Raw genomic sequence first — 8,176 nt, 5'->3', positions numbered from 1 at the left:
ACCATCCTCATCAGCATGATTAATAAGGAGGTGATCAAAATCATATGATGAGATTCTAACATAGTCATTTTCAAGAGAATCTCTTTCATATCTGCATTTATTTGTGTTAACACAAGAAAAGAAGAAAAATGAATAAATATTAATGCAATGACTAGGTGAAAGTTAAGGAAAACAAGGATAACTGAAGAAAATGCATTCATTGATAACAAATACTAGAAACGAAACATGTGAGCCTATATTACAAAAGTACTCCTAAAGCTTTGGGCAGAGCAATAGGATTAGCATTACAAATTACTTTGAATATAAGATCATGGGTAACTCGACTATCTCCCAATTGCCAAGCTCTGTATATGGAAAGCATGGATCCACCAAGTTAATGTGTTGGTTGAAAAGATGATCATCTTCAAGGGTAGCCGCTTGGTTCGACAACATCAATCCAGCGCTTCTGAAGTTTTGTCGAATATCACAGTTAAGAATCCCCTTAGTTTTTGGCTCTTTACCTTCCAACCAAGCTATCCTTTTTTCCTTCCTCTCCTCTATGACTCTTCTTTTATCCGCTCTAGTGGGTCTGTATCCCAACCCAAATCTATTTTGATTCTCGCAAGGTTGTAGCGGGTTAACAATGTCTTCTTCATTTTTTCCTAGCCCCTGTCCATACAAATATCCACCCTTAAGCATAAGTTTAGCCACCATTAAGGATGCATTATATGGTGTTGGCTTTACAACTTGGGCTCCTTCCCCTACATAGGTAGTGTTGGCAATCTCAAGTGCTTGGAAAGCAATTTCAAGGACTTCTTCTGCAACTTCAATATAGGGGGTTGATGATGTTTTACTCACCAACAAATCTTCTTCGCTTGAGATAATTACCAACTTGTTGTGCACTACAAACTTTAACTTTTGGTGCAATATGCAGGGATTAACTCCCGTAGAGTGAATCCAAGGTCGCCCCAAGAGACAATCATAAGATGGCATGATATCCATCACTTGGAAGGTGATTTCAACAGTACATGGGACAATTTGGATCAAAATGTCAATTTCCCTGATCACTTCTCTTCTAGTACCATCGAAAGCTCTCATTATCATAGTACTTGGACTCATATATGACATATCAAAAGGCAATTTTGACAGTGTTGATAGTGGCATTACATTCAAAGAGGAACCATTGTCAACAAGTACTCTAGCCATTATATGATCTGACACTTCACATAAATGTGCAATGCTTTATTATGCCCCTTCCCTCGGTAGGTATTTCATTATCAGTAAAACTAATATAATTATCAGCAACAATGCCATCAAACTTGTTCACAGCAATGTCGTGGGCAACATGGGCTTCATTAACACCTTCATGTGTGGCTCAGAATTCAACAATGAGGACATGAGAGATATTTTTGCTGGAGTCCGATGCAATTGTTCCAACACTCTATATTTTCTTTGACATATGAACCTCAAAAATTCACAGGCTTCCTCATTAGTCACCGCTTGCTTGCACTATCTTGACTTATTCTCTCTTTCCCAACAATCATCCCTTCCTTATTTTCCCTTTTGTCTTCTTTCACTACTTCCTTGGCTGAATCATTTCGAAGCTCTTCGGGGGTATAAATGCGACAACTTCGGTTCATAGCACCAATTCCATAGACGTTTGTGACAACAGAAATGCATTAACTAGATGACACTGCCAATTGATAATTCTGAGGGTTGCTAGTAAGAACCTGCACATCATACTTCCACAGAACTGCTTTAGTGTTCTTATAGGCAAAACGGGTTGGTACTTGAATGGTAATTGGCTTTGGGCTGCATGTTGTCTGCATGGATGGATTTCTTGTGTAATGAACTACCAGTGGTTTTTGGATGGAGGCGGTATGCTCAATAGTTAGCGGGATCACCAACAGAATTTAGGTTCTCACGTCCACATGATCTTCTTCCTCTTTAATCATATTTACATCATTATCCTCATATTGGCAACCAATTTGCACAGATTGTATGTCTATCAAATCCTGAAGAATTTGCTTAAATTCGTCACAATCTTCAATGCAATACCCCACATTTGGATGGATCCCACACATCATGACATCATCCCTTCATCATGGATTCCCTCTTCTTTAACTTGGGCTTGTATCATCCTATACTTACAAAGCTCTTCGAAAATTATTTTTAGAGGAGACCTGATATCTGCCACCTTTTTCATAAGATTATGATTTGAAAACTCTTCTATAACATTGACCTCAGGACCACCATGATTAGGTAAGGGTTATTGCCGATATTAGGAGCATCTTCCTTAAAGTTCAACCACTTGGAAACAATTAAACTTTGCACCTTAAACTTCAAGGAATTATAGCTTTCAGTATAATAGCCCACAGCTCCAACATAATAATCACCTTTAGCATTTGCATCAAATCCTATAGGGTAAGGAGGTTCAAGTGGTTTCTTTGGACATGACACAACAAGTGAACTTTGGATGAGGTTTGGTAAAAGCTCGGTGTAGGACATAGGAATTAGGACAAGTTTAACAGGTTTTTTCGCATGGTTATTTGGGGTTCTTCTTGGATTTGATTTTGAGCCAATGATTGAGATGGTCACGACAGTACGGTTGGAAATGTTTGTGGCTGGGAAGATGGTGGTGGTTAATAGGGCATCACTAGGTGATAAGGTTGGGAATATGAGGTATTTGAAGTATTGGCAACATAAGGGTAAGACATAAAAGGGGTTTGAATATGTGGGTTCAGGTTTGCCTTGGGCAAATCTTTGCTAGTTGAAAGACACAACATGAGTTTCTCCTTCTTTTTTCTTCCCTACCCCAATTGAAGGTTTCTTTATACTAACAACCTCTAGAGAATTGTGAGTGATTTTGCCACTCCTCATCCTGCCTTCTACTCTTTCTCCTATAATGACAATGTCAGAGAAGTTCGATGACACGCTTCCGATCATCCGATCATAGAATGGTGACTGGAGGGTATCAATAAACATAGCAACCATTTCCTTTTCTAACAGGCGATTCTACTTGCGCAGCTAGTTTCCTCCATCGTAGAGCATATTCTTCAAAAGACTCGACATCCTTCTTTGCCATATTCTGCAGTTGCAATCTATCTTGAGCCATACCAATGTTGTACTTGTACTGCTTAAGGAAAGCATCAACTAAATCTTTCCAACAACATATATGTGCTCGTTCAAGATGTGTCTACCAACTCGAAGCGGCCCCAGTCAAGCTATCCTGGAAGAAATGGATCAGCAAATTCTCATCTTAGGCTTATGCAACCATCTTTCGGCAATACATTGTGATGGGACAGAAATTCGTACCCATCTAAGCCCATTTTGATGGCAAAATACCATTCGTTCCCTTACTTGATGAGCAACTTTAGCACTAAAAGCACATGTTTTATATCTTTATCACAAAAACACAGTGGGGAACGGAAGGTGACGTAATCTTTGGAAAATATATAAAAAGGGGAACAGATTTGGAACATTAAATACACATGCTTCACTCACTCAATCTTTCTGACCACTTTTCAGGAAACGTTGAAAAGAAGTTTCCAATTAAGCACAAGTGTGCAACACTCAACCAAGGAGAAAGGTGCACAACAGGGAATAAACGGTTCCTATTTGCCGAAAAGGAAAGCAAGGCATGAGGGAAGTAAGAAGGAAAGACAAATCTCAACAAAAATTGTCTCATCCAGCCACGTGTGCCCCTCAAAGCACTGTTCAGACTGCCCCTTTCATGCAGTCAAGAAACCGACTCCAAAGAATTTACAAGCTTGCCACTCACTCTAATAGGACGTTCCAGCACTAAGACATCCATCGAATTCCTAATGCTTTGTTTGGGAGTTTGGAGGGGAAGGGAAGGAGGGGGATCCAAGGGGGAGGGAGGGGAAGAAAGGGGAGGAAATTGGAGGGTATCCCCTTCCCTTGTTTGGGAGTCAAAAAAAAAGGAATGGAAGGATAATGGAGGGTCAATGAGATATTTTTACCATTTTACCCTTTTTAAGAATTAATAAAATTATTATACTTTACAAATTAAATTAAATTAAATTTAAAATTTCTAAAAAAATTTATTTATGTACTTTTCACAACACCAAAAAAGATTATATTTTCGATGAAATTTCTACGTTGCAAACGATGAATCGTCGGAATACTTTTCGTCGAAAAGCGACGAAATTTTTCAACCGATGAAAATTTTTACAAAAATAATCACACGTTTTGATGAAAATGATTTCCTCCATCAGATGTTTTAAATGAAAAAAGAATTCTTTCAAACATTTTGACGGAAAGTTTTCCGTTCAAAATTTTGATAGAAATGTGTTCTGATGAAAATTTTGACAGAAATTGTTTTGTTACAAATTTTGAGAGAAATGTTTCATTCAAACTTTCGACGAAATTTAGATTTTGTAAAGAATTTTGACAGAATATTTTTCCGTCAAAATTTTTTTTCTAAATATTTTCCGTCAAAATTTTTTACAAAAATATTTTCTGTCGAAATTTTTTGACATAAATGCGTTCCGTTGAAAATTTTGATAGAAATATTTTTTATCAAAAAACTTGACGGAAATATTTTTCGTCGAAAATTTTCGATGGAAATGTATTTCGTTAAAAATTTTGACAGAAATTTTTTTTGCCAAAAAGTTTAACAATAATATTTTCGTCGAAAACTTTCGGTGAAATTTAAATTCTGTTAAGAATTTTTTCGTCAACAATTTTCGATAGAAATGTGTTTCGTTAAAAATTTTGATGGAAATATTTTTCGTCAAAAATTTCGATGAATATTTTTTTTTTGAAATATTTTGGCAAAATTTAGATTGCGTAAAGAATTTTAACAAAAAAAAAAAATTTCGTCAAATTTTTTTACAGAAATAACTTTTGTCACAATTTTTTATGGAAATATTTTCCGTAAACAATTTTGATGTAGTTGTTTTACGTCGAAACTTTTCGATGAAAATGTGTTTCATCAAAAGTTTGGACGGAAATTTTTTCGTTAAAAGTTTCGACGGAATTTAGATTCTATCAATAATTTTGACTGTGGCAAAATCTGGTTCCGTCTCTAATTTTGTCTTTAGTTTTGATGGAAATTTTTTGACGTATATGATTTTCATCAAAAATTTCATCACTATTTTTTATGAAATATTTTTCGTCAATAAATTTTGTTGGTATTTGAAACTTTTCTAATAATATCGCATTTAAAAATGATTCACAATTATGTAATTTTAACATTTTAATGCTAAGGGTAGAAAAGTAATTTTTAATATTTTTCCCCTCAAACCCTCCAAATTGGGGGAACTTTAATTTTAAGAAAAAGGAAGGTTTTGGAGGGTTTAGTAAAAATCTCCAAACTATTCCCCTCCTTTTTTTAAACTCACAAACAAGGGAAGGGCTTTCGAAAACCCTCCCTTCCCTTTCCTTCCCCTCCTAAAACCAACTCCCAAACAAAGCCTAAGGGATTGAATTCCTTAAGAAGAGATCACTTAGTTTATTTTTGTAGTTTTTATTTGTATAGTTTTAGCTTTAGTTAAATGACAATACTTCTTCTTCTTTCTGTATCACCCACTTGAGACTCCTCACGAGCAACAACCATCTTCTCCACTTTTCATTTTAGGGTAATCAATTTGTTTTCATTTAAATACAAGTGTTATTTCTCTCCTTTCCACTCGTTATCTCTTAACTGAATCTCGGGTCGATGGGAATTCATTTTGGAATAATTATGTTTAAACTAGTAGCCATGGGCTAAACTATCCGTGCAATGGAAAAACTGAAAAGGTCTTAAAAATTTCTTTTCGAAACTCTTGTATTACAGCTTTTGTGTTTCTCTGGTTAAGTGTGCTATATTCATTGTGTATCTTTGGAAATCGAACACACACTGAGAAAGGATCTTCCATAAGGAAGGAATTTCAGACAGCTTAACCAGAGGGGGAAGGCAGTACTGTGGAAACAGTATTGCTGGTTGCCTTAGGAATAAGGGACCACTTCAATCATTTTAAGGTTCTGCACTAAGTACCTGTTGGAGTCAAGGGAGTCATAGGAATATGGAAACTTGTGAGTCATCTAGTCCATAAGCTGAGGAATCAGACGTTGGCAAAAAGGAATCTGGAACAAATACATAAGTGTTGAGTCTTGAGTAGAGAAATTAACCATTCAAGAATGGAGCAGTGAATTTGTTCCTTCTGTTATTATTGTTTTTAAACCATCCACCATGTTGTCTCTGGCTATTTGACCATTTTGTCCCTCATTAATTAATTAATAACCATTTTGTCCCTGATTCGAAACTATTTATCAATTTGCCCCTCTTTAATCGACTACTTTGCATGTTTAATCGACTAAATGGTTGTTGGAAGATTTAATCGACTAAATCTTCCTACTTAATCGATTAAAATCATACTGGCTTATTTTTTTGTCAAATATGGAGATTTAGTCGACTAAATAGGGAGATTTAGTCGACTAAATCTCCCAACAGTCATTTTTTGTCTGTTTTGGCCATTTAGTCGATTAAAAATGCAAGGTAGTCGATTAAAGAGGGGCAGATTGATAAATAGTTTCGAATCAGGGGCAAAATGGTTATTAATTAATTAATAAGGGACAAAAGGGTGAAAAAGCCTGTTGTCTCTTGATTATTGTTATTACTTTTTGTATTTTTCTTCTTTATTTTTCTTCTCTGCTCCTGCACGGTATCCTCTCGTACATATCCTGGAAGTACTACACCACTATCAGCATCATACGCCACAGTCTGAGAAGATTCAAAATCATAGCCGAGTATCTTAAACCATGCAGGTGTCGTCATGATGATCTCTATTCCACAGACCCTCGACCTCAGCTCGCCCTGTACGTAGCTGAGGTTATGGTAGAAGGCCCGCACCATAAGCTCTGAATACGGACATAGGGTCTCGGCCAACACCCTCAGATGTGCCGCCTCCAACACCCCCACAATTTCAAATCCCTCCTTATCAAAAAAGGATGTATCCAAAGATTTTGGAGCACATAACGGCCGGTTCAAATGGTCACGTACGAATGAAGCGTGGACGGCAGGGTCGTCCTCAAACAGATACCCATACGGGAGGTCAACAATATCAGGCTCTTCGTCTTGTCGCCTTGACGAAGAAGGCCGCTCTTGCCTATGCTTGGTGCGTCTCTCAAGTGACTCATTGCCCTCATCGCTTGGTCTTCTGCGGCTCGTCATTTGTTTAGGGTACCTACAATGAAACATGTCAGCATTTAACTATATGAAACATGTCATGATGGTAATGAAAACTTGCAACATAAGGGCTGTAAACCAAAAGCAAACTTTTGCCACATACAAACTTTTCAAACAAAAAAATTCACACAATGCAAAAAAATAAACCTTAGTAGATTAGGGTTACAAAACCTACAACAAACGCTTTGATTAGAGTTCACAAATTCGGACAGCAAACAAATAAAAAAAATTCCTAAACCTAAAACACAATGCAAGTTAAGAAACCTTACCTATCCTTCAGATTTCACGATTTGGACCGTATTTGGGGGCAATCCACACTCCTGAGGGAAGGGTTTGGGGCGTTCTTCAGCTGCTCCTGCGGATTTGGGGTTTGGGCCGCCTCCTTAGTCAATTAGGTTTGCTACTCCCCCTCTGCCGAATGAGGGGGTTTTTAAAAAACAAATCAGTCGATATTTAGTCGACTAAATATCGTTACTTAGTCGACTAAATATCCCAAAAATGTAGTCGATTAAGATGCTTTTCTAGTCGACTAAATATGCGGTAGTCCACTTTCTGAAGTTTGACCATTTGCTCGACTAAAAAAGCGAGGTAGTCGACTAAAAGGGGGCATGTTGGTGGATAGTTCTGGATCAGGGGCAAATTGGTTATTAATTAATTAATGAGGGACAAAAGGGTCAAAAAGTCCATGTATATTAGTTTCTTATGCTATTTATTACCATTAAATAGGTTGCTGTTGTAAATTAATTTCTTGCCCAATGTAACCCAAAAGTCATCCAGACGCACGATTTCAATGCAAATACAGCTAAGCTTGATATCAATTGTATTAATGAGGCAAGGCGATTCGAGAAGGCAATTCATTAGTTTTGTTATCTTACCGACATTTTTGTGGTTTTAGATGCGCTTCCATTTTTGTCTTGCTTCGACTGGCATGGCTACGATGGGTCAATGAAGAGGACAACCAATATTTCCAAAATAAAATAAAATTGAAGAGGCCATGTTGGACAA

The sequence above is a fragment of the Gastrolobium bilobum genome, unplaced genomic scaffold (assembly GCF_033153095.1).
Source record: "Gastrolobium bilobum isolate Gb01-03AN ecotype WA unplaced genomic scaffold, APGP_CSIRO_Gbil_v1 utg141578, whole genome shotgun sequence".
Classification (NCBI taxonomy): Eukaryota; Viridiplantae; Streptophyta; class Magnoliopsida; order Fabales; family Fabaceae; genus Gastrolobium; species Gastrolobium bilobum.
Note: the sequence above shows the minus strand (reverse complement) of the source record.